The sequence below is a fragment of the Monodelphis domestica genome, chromosome 3 (genome assembly GCF_027887165.1).
Source record: "Monodelphis domestica isolate mMonDom1 chromosome 3, mMonDom1.pri, whole genome shotgun sequence".
Classification (NCBI taxonomy): Eukaryota; Metazoa; Chordata; class Mammalia; order Didelphimorphia; family Didelphidae; genus Monodelphis; species Monodelphis domestica.
Genome location: NC_077229.1, coordinates 265,012,399 through 265,031,012, shown reverse-complemented (window position 1 = coordinate 265,031,012; position 18,614 = coordinate 265,012,399). Strand labels below are relative to the sequence as shown.

Genomic DNA, 18,614 nt, shown 5'->3' with positions numbered 1-18,614 from the left:
CTTCCCTCACTGAATCAATTTCAATGTGCATAAGATTTAATTATTACATGTCACCAACCTCTTCTACTCTTCTCTTGTATTGGTCCTTTCCACCCTAATCCATACGCCTCTTAATGAAACATATGTTTACCTCATTTTATCTCTTTTTCCATTTCTCTTAGTATTATTCCCCCTAGTCTCAAAAGAAATAAGGCAAGAGCAAAACCTGTACCCTAATTCTTCAAAACATCAGCAAAAGATCAGACCCTCAAACCCAATCCAAAAAGACTATCATGGGTTAACTTTTACTTAGGTACATAATTCCCAGCAAAACCACAGCTACAGGCCAAGCCAAAAACTTTTCCACATACAAAAGCCTATTCTCATGAAGTCACCTATATAGATGTTAGTTGATCAAGGGCTCTGGTTTTATCAGACTGTAGCCTGGTCTAGTAGGCCTCAGACCTGATTCAGTGATATAATGCAATTTGACTGCTACTTTATAAATAAAAGGGTTTGAGTATTTTCACACAGGGAAAGGAAGGAGGGCCAAAGGAAGATTCCCTAATCTCTAAATCTCTAGTTCTATTCCCACCAAGCCTAAAAGACCCTTGTGGATCTATTTTTCTGTTTTTGAGGCTACTTACTGCTATACTGACTATCTATTAACCCAAAAATCCCAATCTAACTTTCCTGACTATTGGCCTCTCCAAATATTATAGGTAGACAAAATATAGTTTAGATTGCTTTGATAGGGTGAAGGTGAATGGCAGGGTCACCCTCAAGGGTCCAGCCAAGTGGCTGCAGCTTTCCTTGATGACAGACAGATATTCTTTTCTCAGGTTGAATCCTCAGTCTAACAGGGTGTATGGGGTGCTCAGGGAGGGGTAGTATCTCTGGTATGGAGGGCTTGTCATGCCCTCTTAGGTCAGCTCTCCAGCCTCTGACCCTCACCTGACCCCCAGCTCTCACTTGTGGCTCCCAGTAGCTGTTAGCATGGGGCAGCGGCCACATCCCGGGCAATGGCTTCAACAGGCCGGCTAAACCTTGTGAGGGTAGCCATCGAGTCGTCAACCCCTGGTGAACCAGGGCTTTGCTCACCCAGCATGTGAAGACTGCTTCAGCAGAACAGACAGAAGAAACCAACAAGAAGGTTCAAAGGCTGAGAGGGCGACGCAGCAAAGCACTGTGGAGTGCTCAGGACATGTTGGAGCACAAAAGACAACACGGCCATCCAAAGCAGCTGAGGAAGTGTCCAGTTGTAATGACTTTTCGTGCCACTGGACCCAGGCTTCCAACGCCAAGAGAGTGGTACTGTCTCTGTGCATCGACTGTTCCACTTAAATCTCCTTCACACACAAGTATCTTTGTGCACACTCATCTACATCACAGATGAAAGTGCACAAAAACAATCATCATCCTCAGTTACCGAGATATTTTTTACCTATCATCCTGTAATTTGTTACTGTACTGTCTAAATATACTTCTACTATATACCCTGATGATAATAACAAGTTTTAAGAGTTACCAATATCATCTTTTCTTATAGAAGTACAAATCATTTTAACTTATTGGGTCCCTTAATTTTTTTTCCTTTCTTAATTACCTTTTGATGATTCTCTTGAATTCTGTGTTGGGGCATCAAATTTTCTGCTTAAGTCAGGTATTTTCTTCAGGAATGCCTAGAAGTCTTCCATTTTTATTAAATGACCATACTTTCCCCTGCAAGAATATAGTCAATTTTGTTGAGTGGTTGATTCTTGGTTGTAGAACTAGTTTCCTTGCTTTCCAGAATATCATATTCTATGCCTTCTTGTCCTTCCGTGTGGATGCAGCCAAGTCCTATGTTATCCTAACTGTGGCTCCATGATATCTTCATAGTTTCTTTTTAGTAGTTTGTAGTATCTTTTCCTTGGTATGGAAGTTCTTGAATTTGGCTATAACATTCCTGGGCATTTTATCCTTTTATTCAAGAATATCAGGGCAGTTGTCTTGGATAATTTGCTGTAGAATGATCTCCAGGATTTTTCTTTTGTAATGATTTTCTAGTGGTCCAATAATTCTTAAATCGTCTCTCCTGGATCTTTTTCCCAGGCCCATTGTTTTATCAATGAGGTGTTTCATATTTTCTTCAATTTTTCATTCTTTTTATTTTGTTTTATAGACTCTTGCTGCCTTATGAAGTCATTTGCATCTAATTGTTGGATTCTAATTTTTAATGACCGAATTTCATCCCTGGCTTTTGGATCATCCTTTTCCTTTTTATCTGTTTTTCTTTGTAGGTCATCTTTCATTTTCTTTGCCTCATTTTCAAGCTGGTCAGTTCTGGCTCTCAAGAAACTATTTTGTTCTTTTAGTTCATATGCCTGTTTCCAGATAACCTGTTTTGCTTTTTAAGCTCTTTTCTCAATTGTCTTCAGCCTCTCTTAATTGTTTTTTGAAATTTCTTCCAAAAGCCTAATTGCTGGCGTTTGTTTCTGTGTTTTTGTTTGGTGTTCCTTAGTCCTCCTCTGTTCCATTTGTTCTTTGTTCATTATCTAGCAACTGTAATTTTTTTTCTGTTGTTTACTCATATTTTTCCTTCTTTACCCTCCCTCATTGGCTGTATTCTTAATCCTTTTTTTTATTTGCTGGATCTGTGGTGTAAACCTTAAAATTTCTTAGACTTATAAATGTTGGAAATTTCACCATTGGGAAATTTCATACTTGAAAAATTTCCTACTGATAGTCTATTGGAATGTTAACCCCCTTGACATGGGAGGGTCTTTCTCCTCCCTACTTAAGATTACTTTAGGACAGAAACCTTTTGCTAAACAATGGAAAGGGCTTTGACCTATGCTTAAGCATAGAACAGGAAATTCTTTGAGTCATGATTGATTTTAGAATTGATACAATAGAGATACTTGGAATGACAGAACCAGGTCTTGGAACTTCCAATCTCCACCCTGCTCAGGGTAACAGGATTTAGGAAGGGCTGCAGCAAAGGATCAAGATTTAATTATTTGAGAATATGACCTTCAACAGACATGTGCAAAGCCACAGACCTCTGGGCGGTCCTGGGTTAAGCTAGAGCCACTATTGGCACAGGGAAGACACGGACAGTGATTGTTAGATGTGAGAACTGAGGGGAGGGAACTTGGATGGTTTCCTTAAGGATAGCGGGGTCTGAGGACTGAGAGGAGGTTGGAGAGGTTGTGCTCTGAGAGGTTGTGCTCTGAGAAGCTTGCTCTAAAGGAAGCTGAAGCTGAAGGTGGAGGCCCCTGAGACTGTTTCTCCATTTTGGTCACGTGAGTGATAGGGACTGATCTCTTTTCTTTGCCTCAGCTATCTAAGGGCTTGGGCCTTTTGGCCCAGCCTAAACAGAGGGGGTATTTAAGCCCTATTCCCTTCTCTAACCTTTCTCTCTCTCTCTCTCTCTCTCTCTCTCTCTCTCTCTCTCTCTCTCTCTCTCTCATACCTTTCTTCCTCCTGTTTGTAATTAAACTCTGTAAAAGGTTGACTGCTAACTTGAGTTTTCATTAAGGAATTACATAGCTGAATTCCTTGGTGACCTTAAATTAATATATATATATATATATATATCAGTCTTTTAAAGTGAATTCCATGTCACAGTGGGTTTGGTCTTTTCTGTTCTAAAGGGGCTTCTTCTCTGCTCTGCTGATTAACTGGATTAGGCTGATGGAGCTGATCTCTTCTTCCCCAGATGCCAGCAGAAGGTGAAGGTGATGATGAAAGTGTGAAGGCTGAAGATAATTACTCTCAAACACCTCTCTCCATTTCTGACAGCCTCCTCCCTGCTAACTGCCTGGTCAGAGCCCTGAGCTGTGATGGTACCAAGGTACTCTGTCATGGTTGTAGCCTTCACCCTGGGATCCCAGTCAGCTGAATTCTTACTTAGGGTCTCATCACAGTAGGTAGGAGAGAGGTGTTGGAGATTGAGTTTTTCTACCCTCTGGAGGCTTCTTATCTGCAATATTGATAGACTGGATTAAACCAATTGAGCTGATCTGCAGAGCTGGATGTGCCCTGTTTTTCATGTCCTTCCTTGTTTTAATGTAGGAGCTGCTAAATCTTACGCTATCCTTATTGTGTCTCCACATTATTTAAATTGTTTCTTTTTAGCTGCTTGTAATGTTTTCTCCTTAACCTGGGAGTTGCAAATTTTAGTTGTTTCTGTGAATTTTCTTGTTGAGATCTCTGACAGGTGATAATCAATTAATGCTTTCAAATTCTACTTTATCTTCTAGTTCCAAAGCTTTAGGGAATTTTTCTTTAATAATTTCTTAAAGGATTGTGTTTAAATTCTTTTTTATAATAACATTTAGGTAGTCCAGGTGTCCTTATATTGTCTCTTCTCAGTCTGTTTTCCAAGTCAGTTGCTTTTATAATAAGATGTTTCCTATATTTTTCCATTTTTTTATTTAGTCTTATTTATTATTTCTTGTTTTCTTAAGAAGTTATCAGCTTCCTCTTGCCAATTCTAAGTTTTAATGAATTGTTTTCTTTGATGAGTTTTTGGATTTCTTTCTCCAGTTGATTGATCTATCTTTTATAATTTTCTATATTTTCTAGCATTGTTTTAATTTTTTCTAATTTTTCCTCAGACTCTCCTATTTGGCTTTTAAAGTCTTTTTTAAGTTCTTCCAATAACTCTTTTGGGATTTGTGTCCAATTGTCATTATTCTTTAAATTTTAGAAATAGATGCTTTAATTTCACTGTCTTCTGAATTTGAACACTGATCTTTAATTCGAAGCAGTTATGTGCAATTGGATTCTTTCTCTTTTGCTTACCAATTTTTTTATTTTTAATTATCAGCAGTGTATTTCTTAATTATCAATATAATGCAAGTGTCAGATTCTTCTCACTGTGTGTGGGATAAGATCTTAGGGTTTAGTTTTTGTTGGTATTCTCTGGGGGTCTTTGATATCTTGAGTCTTTTAATTTCTGTCCTGCTCACATATACCTCTTTATTGGCATAGCAATGAGGAACTTTGTTTTCCCAAAGACCCTTTGCTTATGTGTATTTGCCCTTCCTCTTCTATAGTTACAAGTTGATTATAGTAGACCCCACAATCTTCTCTCAGTCAGCCACCCACATAGTCAGTTGAATGAAAGGTTCCAATACTAAGGCTACAACCTACACAGTTGCCATCAGGTCTTGCTGCCTATTTATTTGGTCATTAGACCACCACCTAGAGCCCTGCCAGTTTCTTTTCCCAACCTCTTTTATGCATTAAAATCCTTGGGTAGTTTGGAGATCCTTCTCAGGAAAATATTTTGTTTTCATACAGTATTAATGGAAATGCTAAAGTCCAGTTAGAGGTCAATAGAAGTAAAGATGTAAATTTTTTTCCCACAGAATCCTTGAAATCTATCCATATGCTCCTTTGGTCCATGGAGCCCAGATTATGAACCCCACTGGTAGATTGCAATTGTGTTGATATATTTTTCTATGTATTGATAGGGAGGGATAGGGCTCTTATTCCTTGTTACTGATACTTACAAAGAACTGCCTCTAACAAAAATCAGTCTTCTTCTTTCTCCTGTAATAATCACTACAACCTGAGGCCAGTCTGGTTCCAAATGAGATCTTAAGGGCTTAGATCTAGGTGATTCCAAAGATCACAGATGTTGCAGATTTTTCCAGACTTTCTCCATGTCCTCTAAACTGGTAGTGCCCCATAATGCAGATTCTCAAGGCATTAGCCAGAGAACAGTTCTAGAGTAGTATAATATATAAATACAAAATTAATTAGATATAAAACTTAATACTTCTTTTATCCGTTTCTGAAATCTGACACAAGTCCTCCCAATTAATGGATGGAGATCCAAGTCAGCTGTAGAATTCTGATTCTATGAAGATCTTGAATGAATGAGAGAAAAAGCAATTATAAAGTACTTAGCATGTATACAGGACCATACCATGGACTAGCAAAACATATAGAAGAGTAGCACAGCCCCACCTCTCACATCTATATAATAGTAGGAAACAACACATAAAGAATATAGTCATGTTCAACTCTTTGTGACATCATATGGAGTTTTATTGGCAGAGATGCTGGAGTAGTTTGCCATTTCCTTCTTCACTATATTAAAGTAATCAGAGGTTAAATGATTTTTCCGTGGGCATACAGCCAGTGAGGGTCTGATGTTGGATTTAAACTTATGTCCTTCTCACTCCATGACTACTTCTCTATCCACTGAGTTATTCTTGGCTTATATAGGAGTGCTGAATAAAAATCAGATGTAAAAACCTTGGGGTACAGAAATAAAGCAGCTGGTTACATGTCTTTTTTAATGATACTTCCAGTAATAAAATCAAGTTAGTTTCCAATTCTGGACCATTCAAAGGGACCAAGGACTTCAATGGTGAGGATTTTCTTTTCCTGGTCTTTCTAGTTTTTATCTCTACAAAATTACCCTTTGATGGTAGCTGAGGAAGTGGAGTTGGCAGAGTTGTTTTTTTTTTCTATTTCCAGGCTTTTGAACTTACCTTCCTATTCATGTCAGCTGAAGGGGTTGCTCTCATATGTGATAGACATAGGGGTTAGCTATGAATACACTAGTTATCCTAGGGATTCCTGCTATTCCCAGGAATATTGACTATGGACTAGTCTGGTTTTTTTCTCCACCAAGGGTGGTGGTAGTTGTGGTAGTAACAATTGTTCAACCCCTAAAGTACATTTTAGGTTTATCTTACCCAATCACTTCTTTTACCATTTTCATCATACCTTTGTATCCAGCCATAATTTCTTTCTTCTCCTTCTCCTTTATAAGGCAGAGAACCTAAGTTTTTCTTATACCTTTGGCTATATTTAGATGTTTTCTTTGCTGCCTCATAGGTATTTTTAATGTATTAAGAATATTATCACATAGAGCTATCTAAATGTTAGCTATTGTTATTGTGATATGTCAAAACATAGTAATTCCAAATTGAACTGTTTCATTTTATAGATTTTTTTAAAAAATTATTACAAAGATTTAGAGTTGAAAGATGATTTTTGTTGCCTAAGGATGACTATGAAAATGCAAACTGAGGCAAAGGAACTATATTTGAAATAATATAAAAGGCAATGATAAAAATGAGGGAAATGTAGAGAGAAAATGGGAAAAATAAAATAAAAATGATATATGTGTGTGTATGCATACATGTAAAATAAATTGGGGTAGAGCAAATGGACATAACAAAAATGGGAAAGAATGAAATAAAAAGTTTATTAGAAGTCAGGAGGCCAGTGATAAAAACTCTGCATGAAGGAAGGAAAGGAGAAATAAAAAACAAACTCTTGAGCTTAAAAGAGTATAGGCTAAGAATTCTGTAGTGCCTAGGTTTGATAGGTGATAAAATGCATTGCTGGATTTTTAAGAACCCTGAAGGAAATTAGGAAAGAGATGATGAAATATTCACATTTTCCAAAAGGAAAACTAGCCAAAATTTTTAGACTAAATGAAATGTTTCCTCTTGAAAAGCTAACTAGGGAAATGTCAAAGTGAAAATTCTGGAAATCATTTCGCTTTCTTTAAAACTGGAGTAGAGAACTCTTTCCAGATCATTGACTCAGAGGGAAATTTTTTAAAAATTCAATGATGATATAGAAATCAAAAGGTATTTTTTTGTTTTCAAAAGATAATAAAAATACTAAATTCATATGATTTTACAATTTAAAAGAAGGAACATAAATATGGTATTTAATAAATATTTAAATTTTTTTCCATGTAGCCAATTTAAGATACAAAGATAGAAGTTAAAGGAAGAGTTAAAAGATTTTTTTAATTGATAGAAAGGATATAGATACAGGAAAGAAGAAACAAAAAAAATTTTTAATAAACTGAAGGGGAGCAGCTAGGTGGAATAGTGGAATGAGTGCCAGGTATAGAGACAGGAGGTCCTGGGTTCAAATCTAGCCTCCAGCAATCCTTATCTGTGACGCAAGTCACTTAACCCCTGTTACCTAGCCTTTACTGTTCCAAAAACTTCGAAATTATCCTTGAAACTAATACACAGTGTTTATTCTATATATATATATATATATATATATATATATATATATATATATATATATATATATATATATATATATATATATATATGTATAAGGGTTTAAAAAGCCTGGAAAGAAGTGACTAAAAAAAAAGGGATGAGAGAGAAACAGAAAGAGAATATGCAATAAATCAACACCTGTGAAAGATAAAACCATTTAAATAGAGAAAAGGGGGGAAACTACATTTTTAAAGTGCTTTAAATCAAATTGGAGAGGACATTCAAAGAGAAAAAATAAAGATTTACTAGGTTCTCAGGCTAGTATCTCTCTTGCACCATACTTCCCAGTGGGACTGAGAACTGCTAGATAAGTTATTAAAATTTTATCACTGCTCTTTGAAATACTGATTAGCTGATCAACTAGTGTTCAGAAATCTTAATGGATCTTTATTCATACATCAAGAAGTTTTATTTTACAGTGAAAATCTCCCAAGTAACCCTTGGGTGGACTTATTCTGTTCTTCATTGAATGTTTCAAGTACTCCTCTAGGTGGAGATTTAGACACTAGACTTTTACTGTAGCCCAAATCAAAGCAGCATCACCTGATTGAATATTTGTAAATTAAAACTAATCTCAGAGTCAGCACTGCTTTAAAGACCAAACATTTTCTCAAATTATAATTATACCAGATTTCCATAAAAGTGGTCTCTGAGTATGCATACCCTAATTAAAGCATCTTCACTTAAACCAGAGTGAACTACAGTGTTGTTATCTTACCAGATTTATTGATTCTGGGCTGGGAATTATTTTATTTTATTTTAGAGGTATAAAAATTGCATTTTTATGGCAACAACCAGATTCTTATATCATCAGTTTAACTGGAGACTATTTTGGATTTAAATATTATATACATTTCATCTTACTTCACCCTATCCAAAAATCTATGGTTTTTCTTGATGTAGGCACTTTCTCCTACACTACAAATCAAACCCCTTCATGGTTTCATGACTCGTTGCCTTCTATTAGTCAAATCCTATGGTAGCCAACATGCTGGAGCCCCTTTCAAATTGAAGTAGGCTATTATCTGAATTGCTATCCATGTCCTAGAATAAAGTTGAAGCAGGGGTGTGCTGAAGTCAGCTCATGTCAGGTACAGACAATTGATAGATTTTCTACACGGACCTTTATGCCTCATAAATCTGCAATCACTACAAATTGGGGATTGGTTTGTTGTTTTGTAGGCCTAGGTTAACCTTGTAAATATGTCTTGTGTCCATTTCCTCCACTGCCACCGAGAACCTTGTTGGTAAATATTTATGAGCACATCCCTAACTTTTAAAACTTTGCTTCTATAACTCTGAGCCAGCCTAGCCACAGTTTCCCTCCTCCTGGAATCATGTTTCAGGAACCCACAAAGCCCTTCATGATGTTAGGAAACATCAAAGTAGAATCTAAGTGTAGGATATTATCTTTAAAATGACCATAGAAAAGATCAAAGAATTTCATCAGTCTAAAATCCTGCATTTTAAGGAACCAAGAATTCCAAGCAGATTTTCTAAATGCTAACCACAGAATCCTTCTGGGAGGCAGAGAGACTGCCAATAGTAAACACTCAGAAAAGCTTGTATTTAGCAGGGGAAGGCTTCCCAGTGTACATCATTATGAATGTCAAAGCAATGCACAGACTGCTTTTCATGAAAGTTAGGGGCATTCAAAGACTCTAGACATCCTCTTTCCTCAGCCCTGTATTCTTATTTGGTGTTTACAAAACCCAGAAGTATGATACTGTTTTACCTGGTAATTTTACTCTGGCATTAGATAAAATTGTAGGTTGTTGTATTTCATACATTTCAGTCATGTCTGACTCTAAAATACTAACTGAAAGAAGAGGGAGATTACTGAATGATTATCAGTGAACTTTAAAAAGTCATGGCAACCTACCCCAAAAGATAATCTGTATAGTGAGTGTGACCCTGAATTAGTGTTTGATGTCTTGGGACTGGAAGAAGTGACTGGACTTTTAATGGTTACTACTGGCTGAGGTATTTTTCCCCCTTACATTTCTGGAAGGATCATCCCCTTATATCCCCTTTTTGAGTCCAGTGATGATGAAAGAAGGCATTGATGCTGAACTGGGGACCTAGATGTCTGTGGCTGAGTTTTCTCCAACTCCCCTGAGTGCTCAGTGATTACATAGGACTGTTACAGAGATGTCCTAGGTCAAGACTAAATAGTAAATAGGAATTCTATCAGATGCAATTCATTCTAATCCTCCAGGTTCAGGGCAATATAATTGTTCCCTTATTTCTCTGGGTGTAAGATTCATTTGTGCAATTCAGAGTAAATGATTTTCATTTTCATATCATTTTGTGTTGTGCTAGTTTTCATGGCAAGAAACGATTTTCTAATATGCTAATCAATATTTTGATTTTCTGTCTTCTAAGTTTTTATATATATTTTTAATTTAACTTTTCACTACTGGGATTATGATGTATTTTTAATTGAATGAATAATGTAGAAATGAAATTGAAGTAATATTGTAGATGAGAAAAAAATAGCCATGGCAAATGGCACCACAATTCTGAAGACAGACAAATATCCCAGTTTATGTTTTGAAATAATGAAAAGAGTGAATATTTTAAACTATGGATTAGTGAGACTGGTGAAATTCCCCCTAGGGTTTTGTCTTTGGTCCTATACTATTTAATATTTTTATAAATGACATGTATGATAGGGAAAATGGAATGCTTATCAAATTTTCAGATAACAAGAAGCCAAGATAGCTAAGATATTTATCTCAGAATAAGTATTCTACAAAGCTTGAGAAGTGGAAACAATGGACTGAATCTATTAAGACCATAAACATAGTAGAATAAACTTCAGAGAACATTTAGCACAGCCTTAGGAGCCATGTGAAGAAATGATGAGAGGCAGGAGGGTGAAAATGAGGCAGAGGGAATGGGTAGAAATAAAAAAAGGTAGAGAACAAGATAGAACAAGAAAGAGATGGATATTAAACAATGAAAGCCTTAAATGCTATGCTGAAGATTTTGGATCTCTGAGTAGATAAATGATTTGCTCAAGGTAATAAGAACAAGAGGTAAAATCTGAATCTATGTCTTCTGACCCAAAAGCTAGTAAAGGCCCAAACTGTGGTTTAAAAAAATTAAATATAATGATAATATGGCCAAACAACAATTCATATGAAAGAGTCTGAAAGTTTAGGGGACTGTAAGTTTATCATATGTATCAATAGAGTAAATATAGCATCAGTAAAGCTAAGAATGTATCTCAGATTATATTAATAGAGCATCTAGAATTGCAAAGTGATACTTCCACTGTACTCTGTTCTCTGACTATATCTGAAGTACTGTTTTTAATTCTGAACACTAAAATGTAGCAATTATATTGACGAACTGGAAGAGGGCCAGGGGAAGGCAAATAGGATGTAAGAGGATAAAGAATTCTAACATGAGGATTAGTAGAAAGAACTTGTTTAATCGTGCTGACTCTTTGAGGTACTATTTGGGGGTTTTCTTGACAAAGATTGGAGTGATTAGTCATTTCCTTCAATAACCCATTTGACAGATGACAAAACTGAGGAAAACAAGTTAGGTGATTGGTTCAGTCACCCAGCTATTAAATGTCTGAGATCACATTTGAACTCAGGTCTTCCTGACATCAGGCCTGGTGCGCTGTCCACTGTATAAGGAATTAGAGGTGTTCAATATGTAGAAAATAAGATTTAAAGGGCAACAAGGTAATGATCTTCAACAATTTGAAGGGATGACATGCAAGAGAAAGATTGGAAGCTGAAGGTTGACCCTATTAGTTAGAACTAGCAATAAGGGGCAGAAGTTGCAGAGATACAAATTTCAACTTGGTGTAAGGGAGCACTGCCTAATAATTAGAGTACACCCTAAAGTAAAATCGGTTGGCTCAGAAAGTAATAATTTCACCCACAATGGAGAACTTCAGTCAGAGATTAGTATGACTATTTGTCACTGGGGTTGTAGGAATATCCACTAAGTACAAATTTGGATTAGATGAGCTCTGAGGTTCCTTCCAATTCTGAGTTCATAATTCAGTACAGAAGAAATAGCTAAAAACGCCAGACTGAACATTTGAAAAATCCATTTTCATATGAATCAAATCTGATAGGAACTATATTACAGTAACAAGTTCAAGGCATGTAAGATTACAAACTTTGGTGTTCTTTTCTTTGGGCCTATTAATTCTATAACTCCTGGAGAATTTCAGCCAAACTCCATTTTCTAGTGGAGTCCCACAGTCTAAAAATGAAAAATTTCCATTTACTCAATTCATAAAACTATTAAATGTAACTTAACCAAACATTTTCAGGTTTGTACTTTATCACAAGATAATAGGTTATTTTCAACTACTTCTGGGTAGCTTGTCGTACCTTGTTGTGGCTTGTCATGGGTAGCATGAATGTACCAAACAAAAATGACCATTTGCATGAGGCCAAGTCTGGATGTTCATACTTTAACACATTGATAACTTCAAAGATAAAGTAAGGATGGATCTTTTATATCAGGATTGCTGAAAAATAGTGAGTTCGGTCCTGAGCCTTGGATCTTACTGATTTTGTGAGCTTCTGGGAGTATCAGCTCTTTCTTGGAATTTGTCAAAAGAAGAAATTGGCTCAAGACTAAGGCTTTCCTTTTTTTACCACTACTTCAAAGAATAAGATTTTCTGAGGTCTTGACCAAATGTACTTTCCCATATTCACATGCCATAACCAAAACTGGATGCTTGATCCTAGCATTCTCTTCCTATGTCCTTTTTTGTCCCTATCTGCCACACATTATAGATTCAAAAAGTTCATAGTCTAGGTTTATCTACCAGGAAAGGTAAAATATAAAACTTCAGAAATAATGCATAGAGTAAGATAATTTGAAAAGTACATGAAAGAAAACTATTCAATCCCGGACAATGGTAGTTAACTTCTGAGATAGGTGTTGAGGTCGTGTATGTGTATATACACACACAGCACACACACACACACACACACACACACACACACACACAAACACAGAAAAACACAATCTTTGCCTTAAAGATTATAAGCATCTGAATGAGAACCCAGAATTCTGATGCAATATGATACAGCTAAAGAACATTTTTTCCAAAAGGTATATCAATAAATAAACATTAATAAAAATCCAAATGGAGGACCACATACCAAAAGAATGGCAAAGGTAAGTCAATCATGAATGATTTTCTGGGCAAAGCTAGCTTTGGGCTATACTTTGAAGAGGGTGAAGGATGGATATTAGTGCAGAATAATAAAAAAAGAACTACAGACAAAGAGGCTGTCATGAAAAATGGTGAGAGGCTGGGAGGGTGAAAATGAGGCAGAGGGGACCAGTAGGAATAAATGAGAACATAATAGAACAAGAAAGAGATGGATATAAAACAATGAAAGCCTTAAAAGCTATGCTGAAGATAGTGAAGTTTATTTTTTTAACATTTTGTTGTAGTTCAATGATTTTTTAAGGCATATATCACTTCATAACTCCATTTGGGGTTTTCTTGGCAAATATATTAGAGTGATTTTCCAATCCTTGTTCTGGCTCATTTTCAGATAAGGAAACTGAGGCAACTAGAATCACACAGCTATAATTGTCTGAGGTCAGCTTTGAACTCAGATCTTTCTGACTCCAGAACTGTATGTCTACTGTACCACCTGACCTCATTAGTAATATAAGGTAATTTTATCCAGAAATTCAAGTATTCATGCAGTTTGATATTTGTCAATATAATCAGTTAGATTTATTTTAGACCAGATGACTATTCTTTATCTTATCACTGTCAAGTGGATCAGAATTAAGCAAAAGATGAGAAATGAAAGTCTATACAGGTTTTTCACTTACTACAATAATATATATTACCAGCGAGACATACATGAGGACTAAATTAGCTTGGTCAAAATGGAGTTTGTTGGAGAGCTCATCAGTCCCTAGACAATTCACGTGAGACACTACAGAGAGCTTCACATTTAGCTGACTCTCTTTTCTCTGGCCAGCAGTTGCTTTCTCCACAATTCTTTGCTGATTCAAAATCAATAAACATCCACTAAGTGCCAGGTGTTTCTGGGGAGACCAGCTTTAGCTAAAACAATGTCCTTGCCGTCTTTCTCTGAATGCTGCTTTTGACAGCAGCTGTCATAGTTGTAAGTGGTGGTGGTTAGGACTTCCTGTCTCCATCTCTTTTTGGCATGAAGAATGTAGGCAAAAGATGTATAGATACCATATTGATCTGAGAGTGCTTCATATAGCTCATTATATCTAGGCTGATTCCAGCCATGCTTCACTTGACTGCCTAGCTATGTTCTCAGTAGCATCTTTGCTGACCAAACCAGACACTGTGCCCTGGAAGATTTAACCATTTCATGTCTGGAATTTCTACCCTAGAAGTGATGGGATCCCATGTTGATTGATGAGTGCTTGATGTAACAACCCATTCTATTTAGGCAATCTCAGTTATGCTTTACCTTATACCTCAGTCAAATTCTTGTTCCTCTTCCCCTGCTGAAACCATCTATGATAGAGCTACCCCCTCAGACACTTACAAGTTGTATTACCCTTGGTGAGTCACTTCACTTCTTGGTGCCTCAGTTTCCTCTTCTGAAAATGGAGTCAATAATAGCACCTACCTCCCAGAATCATGGGAATCTAATATTTGAAAAGTGCTATGTAAATTTTAAAGCTCTATGTCAATGCTAGCTATTATCATTATCAGTATAATTATTATTATTACTAGAAAGTGTCTATCTGTTTACTCGGTATGGTTCCACTCATTATTCCTATAACTTTCTAAGCCAAAATCTTATTAAAAGCCCTATATGGAATTTAATAGAATTTAAGCTCCTTGATGAGAAAGACTATCTTCCCTTTATGAGGGATATTTGTATTCCTCAGTGCATAAAATAGTCAATGCTTGGCACATTATGTTTGCTTGATAAACGTCAATTTGTAAATGCACTGTGGCAATTAAGACAAAATTTCAGTAAAAAGATAATTCCTGGGTATGATTGTTCTGTGTTTTATTCTTTCCTGGGTACTTAGTTTTTGTATCTGAGTTAGCTGTAATAATGTGGAAAGTATAATTTGAAATCAGAAGACCCGAGTTCAGACTAGCCAGGACTTTAGGGCCCTGTTGCTAAGATCTAAAACAGCTTAATTTAAGGAGAATCAAAAAGGGTTTTTACTCACCCGTTCTTGCAGCTGTAATTTTGAAGTCAAGTTAAAAAAGAAAACAAAACTGACTGATAGGCAAGTAATAAAGCAAAGAGATAAAGGAAAGAGATTTCACAGAAGTCTTTTGAGGGTTTCTCACCAACTTCGTGAGGTCGCCATAAACTGTGAGATTTAAAATGGTTGAGGTCTTAAACTGTAGTGAGTTAAAATGGTGGAAGATATAAATTGTGACAGATATAAGAGAGGGTGAGTAAATTTGACCGCAGAAAATATGTTTCACTACAGTGTCTTGGTTTTTCAATCAAATATAAGGTGGTCGCCAGGGAAATATTCCCAATTATTCAAATACCCAAGTCAATTGGGTTTTATAGAGATTTTTAATTAATAATATAATGAGGAATTAGAGAAAGAGTAAGAAAGGAATAATTATGAAGGGCCTCAAGCCAATATGGCCTAGACCTGAGTCTTAAGAGAGAGAGAATCAGTCAGTCAGTCTTTTAACACTCACCACAAGGTCTGCCTAAACAAGGATTCTAGTGACACCAGGCCAGCTCCATCTCAGCTGACTTCAACAGAGAGCCTTCCAGCCAGAGACTGTTCCAAAGGGCCTTTCTCCAGAGCCTCTCTCAAGAGATTCTTCCCAAGCGATCCTCATCAAAGATCCTCCAAAAGGAATTCTCCAAAAGGATATATCCTCAAGAGATTCTGCTTTTTCTTATATAGGGATTTTTCTCCCATGTCACCTCCCCTAAGTCCCTACATCTACCAATCACTGTAGAAGCTTTCCAAAGGACTGCCTATCTAAATTCCTGCTAAGTCAACCAATCTCCTCAGTAAGTCTGAATCAGAAAAAATGCTGCTGTGTCGGCCAATCTCCTCAGTAAGTCTGAATGAGAGAAAACACAGCTGAGTCAACTAATCTCATCAAGAGAAAACTTGCCCGACCCTTGTAGGTACCTAGCATCCTATTGTATCAATTCTAAAAACAGGCCTGGCTCAAAGAACTCCTGGCCTTATTATAAGCATGGGCCCAAGTACTTTCATTGTTTAGCAAGGAGTTTTCTCTCCTAAAGCAGTCTTAAGTATGGGTAGAGTAGGGGTCCTCCCATAGCAAGGAGTTTTTTTTTTCCCTAAAGCAGTCTTAAGTACGGTTGGAGTAGAGGTCCTCCCATTTCTGATCCTGGCGAGTTCTCACATCAAAATGGGGAATGTTTCTCAGTAGGGAATTTGTTCCAATTAAGAATTCCCCAATGGGGAAATTTTTAACATTCACAAGTCTGAGAGATTTCAAGATTTACACCATGTTGTTGCTGTTGAGCCATTTATTAGATGTGTCTGGCTCTCCCCATATGGGGTTTTCTTGGCATAGATAACCAGAGTGATTTCCTTCATTTTAATGAGAGAAGTAACTGAGGCAAACAGAATTAAAGGATTTTCCCAGGGTCACACAACAAGTGTCTGAGGTCCTGTTTATCCTCAGGAATATGAGTCAACCTGACTCCAGGCCCAGTACTCTACCCTCTGCACCACTTAAATGCCCTCTTGGTTGTGTGTCTGGGTTTATATTTACTATATGTTTGTCTCTATACCACCTGAATTGTTCAGTTTTTCTATCCGTCCAGTCCTCTATGATAGAAATTCATTCAGAAAATCAACATTTGTATTGCCATGTGACCCTGGACAAGAAACAAACTCTCTGGATCTCAAAGTTTTCTCTAAAATGAGTGGGTTAGATTAGATAATTTTGAAGATCCCTTCCAGATTCCTATGACACTATGTCCCATAACCTCAGGCAAATGTTTTAACCTTTCAAACTCCATTTAAATTCAAATGAGATCGATACAAATGCTATCAAGATAATAGAGTTGCTCTAAGAATATTATTAGTTAATGCATTTATAATTACAAAGCACTATATAAATGGGAGTTGCTATTATGATGAAAAGAAAAATTGTTAGGATGTTGAAAACCAAATTATGTTTGCACAATAATAATAACGTTGATGATTGTTAATGGCTTTTCTCCTTTAAAAGGATTAATTTGACTAATTTCTAATAAAATGCAATTTCTTTCCTAGATATTCTGACTATTAATTTTACCCAGAAACTTAAGAAACTGGGTTACCTTTTGTTTCTGCAAACTACTTAGCAAACAGTATCCTGCTTTGGGACTATTTCAGAGAAGAGGGAAGGAAATAAATATGAAGGGCAGTAAATGTGTCATCTATCCAAATGACACTGAAAACTCCAATATTTCTTTTTTTTTAACCCTTACCTTCTGTCTTGGAGTCAATACTTGACTCCAAGGCAGAAGAGTGGTAAGGGCTAGGCAATGGGGGTCAAGTGACTTGCCCAGGATCACACAGCTGGGAAATGTCTGAGGCCAGATTTTAACCTAGGACCTCCCATCTCTAGGCCTGGCTCTCAATCCACTGAGCTACCTCGCTGCCCCCAAAACTCCCATATTTCTAAAAGAAGTTATTTAAACACATCAAAGTCAGTTAAAGGATCAGAGCAACTAACTACTTCATCTGGGTAAAAAAGTTTCAGTCAGACATAAAAAGGAATTTAATAATAATAATAATTAATATTATATAGAGCCTTAACATTTTCAAATCACTTTGGAAATACTTTGACCATTACCAAGAAAGATTTGTAGGGAAATTCGCCCTCCACAAAAGTATTAGTGGCATTCAATAGGGATTCTAAAATAGTGCAGTTGATTTGATTGAAAAATACAAATAAATAAATCATAAAAGTCAAAAGCATCATCCAAGAGATTAAATGAACTAAGAGTAAAGTGGTGAAACTGTTAGCCAAAATGGGCAAGCTAGTATTAGAATGGCCACTGTGCCAAAAGACTGGATTATTGACCACTAGAATCCTAGCTTTAACAATTGTTCCATGGAATAAAATGGGAATTATTAACCAAGGAATGTCACTTCCATATCTGTCAAGTTAATGAAGCCAACAATCCCTGAACATTAAAAAGGATGGAAGGAATAAAGACAGTATTAACAGTTTACTTTTATATGGTACATCAGCTTTCACAAAATGTCATCATTGCCACAATCCTGTGAATGAGGTAGTGGAAAGTTTATTACTCCTATTTTATAGATAAAGAAACTCAAGGTTAGGGAGATGTCAGTTAACCAAGATCATATAGTTAATTACAGATGGTGTTAGAACTTGAACTCAGAAACAGGACAGACAAAAAATAAACAGCAGTAAAAGATTATAGTAATCTTTTATTTTAGCAAAAATATCAATCCATGTTTTGGAAATAAGAAGTCACTATTTGGTAAAAATTGTTGAAACAACTAGAAAGAGGTTAGGCAGAAACTAGGTATAGAACAATATCTTACACCATTCACTAAGATAAAATCAAAATGGATAGACATAAAAGGAGATATCATAAGCAAAAAAAAAAC

General features: G+C 36.2%; 1 protein-coding gene across 2 annotated transcripts in view; it reads right to left on the bottom strand.

The window, feature by feature from the left end:
- AKAIN1 (A-kinase anchor inhibitor 1) overlaps positions 1-18,614 on the bottom strand; it is a 98,530-nt gene that overhangs the window by 67,952 nt on the left and 11,964 nt on the right. The window contains exon 1 of one of the 2 annotated variants that reach the window (XM_056823741.1): positions 1,586-3,378. The exons of the other annotated variant lie outside the window; for it this stretch is intronic. The gene's annotated coding sequence lies outside the window, so the exon portion shown is untranslated. Of the gene's footprint in view, positions 1-1,585; positions 3,379-18,614 lie in introns of those variants that run through there. 2 annotated transcript variants of the gene reach the window in all.